This window comes from Sinocyclocheilus anshuiensis, unplaced genomic scaffold (assembly GCF_001515605.1).
Source record: "Sinocyclocheilus anshuiensis isolate Anshui unplaced genomic scaffold, SAMN03320099.WGS_v1.1 scaffold773, whole genome shotgun sequence".
Taxonomy (NCBI): domain Eukaryota; kingdom Metazoa; phylum Chordata; class Actinopteri; order Cypriniformes; family Cyprinidae; genus Sinocyclocheilus; species Sinocyclocheilus anshuiensis.
In genome coordinates, this window is record NW_015539930.1 from 467754 (window position 1) to 469815 (window position 2062).

Consider the following 2062-nt stretch of genomic DNA (forward strand, 5'->3'; position numbering starts at 1 on the left):
GCACACCTCGCTTTTTCAGACCGATGAGCTTTGTAAAAATCGACGCGTTTCAGAAAGGCGGGGCATAGAGGAGAAACCATAATGTACAGTATGTGGAAAATAATGTGTTTTTTTAACCTTAAACCGCATAAACACATTTCATTACACCAAATACACAAAATAATGTTCTTTTTAGCAGCATCATATGACCCCTTTAATGCCTCGCTGTCTTTATTGTAGGCATGCCTTTATTTAGATTAAGTAAGTGTAATACAATATTTCAGAATCAGAATCAGAATTAGCTTTATTCGCCAGGTGTGTGCAAACACACGAGGAATTTGTTGTGTTTTTTTTTTAAGGTGCTCCTGGTACATACATATCTGAAATGAGAACAGAAAAAAAAAAAAAAACATTTAAATAGTAAAAACTTAACAATAAATAATGTGTATGAATCTGGAACAGTAGATTTATGTACAGATGTGTGCATTATTTACTCTATATAGAACTGTATAAATAAAGAGATATGCATATGTATTTACATAATACTTGAGAAAGAGGCAATAATTAAGGATGTAGAATGAATTATGGAAATGAATTACAGAACGCAGGTAATGATTCATATGTTAGCTGTTTAAGCTGGAGATGGCATGGGGGAAAAAAATGTTTTTATGCCTAGATGTTCTAGTGCACAGAGATATTATCATATCATCATATTAAAAGAATTAAAAACATTATTCTACATGTATAATCATTGTAAAAAAATATATAATATGTATCACAGTATGTGGCCCATGTGGCCCATTCTCCAATCGGAGAGGCAGAATTTTGTAAACATATAAATAAATAAATGCATCACATTTAAATTTTGTTCAATGTGCCATACTCAGTAAAATGGAAGCTTGAGGACATTTTCATTTTTAATGAATTTTAGTCAAATATAGGTGCTTATGCTTATAAGCACTGGTGCCATTACAGCACGTCTCTAAGACCACAGACAAATTACAGACTATATTTTTCAAAAGATTAACTTAAAATAAATTAACTCTGTAAGTTATCAGCATAACAACATAACATGAAATTGTCAAAAATTTTGCAACATACATACTCATCATGCACACCTCAGACCAAGCTTACTGTAATAAACTGAAATTAGGCTACTTTTACAGACAGAAAGTAGTCCAAATATATGTCCCACTTTTCTTAAAGGGGCGACATCCATTGTGCACTAAAAGTCTGGAAGGATTAAGATTTTCTAATGTATTTGAAAGAAGTCTCTTAAGCTCACCAAGGCTGCATTTATTGGAAACATTATTTGATACATTTATTTATACAAATAACAATAAAAACAGCAATATTGTGAAATATGTTTTAAAATGTTTTCTATTTGAATATATTAAAGTAAAATTCTGTTTTTATATATTCAAATATATATAAATACAATCATATATTCAAATATATGATTTTATAATTTATTTATGATAGTAAAGCTGAATTTTCAGTAGTCATTACTGCAATCTTCAGTGTCATATGATGCTCAGTTGTGCTTAATTATTATTGGTGCTGAATTAATAATACTGTTTATTATTTTCATCAATGTTAAAAACAGTTTTTGCTGCTTAGTATTTATGTGGAAACTGACTCTTTTCAGAATTCTTTGTTGAATAAAAAGCTTTGAAGAAAAGCATTTATTTGAATTTTAAATATTTTATATCATTATTAATGTCTTTACTTTCACTTTTGATTAATTTAAAGTGTCCTTTCTGAATTAAAGTAATTAATTTCTTCTTTTTCGTCTTCTTCTTCTTCTTTTAAATCTTACATACCTCAAACTTTTGAATAGTAGTGTATTGCAGCTTCCACTCAAATATTTAGCAACACTATTGTTGTCAGCATTAATGATAATACGAAGAAATTTGTCTCTTAAGTCTCTTATGCTTGCACAGGGAGCGTGCTGGGGACTATTTTCAGGTGCTGCACCTATTTTCAGCACCTGAAAATAGTCCCCAGCACGCTCCCTGTGCAAGCAGGTGGTCACATTGGTTATGTTGACGGAAGTTAGCCTATTTTCAGGCGCTGCGTAACA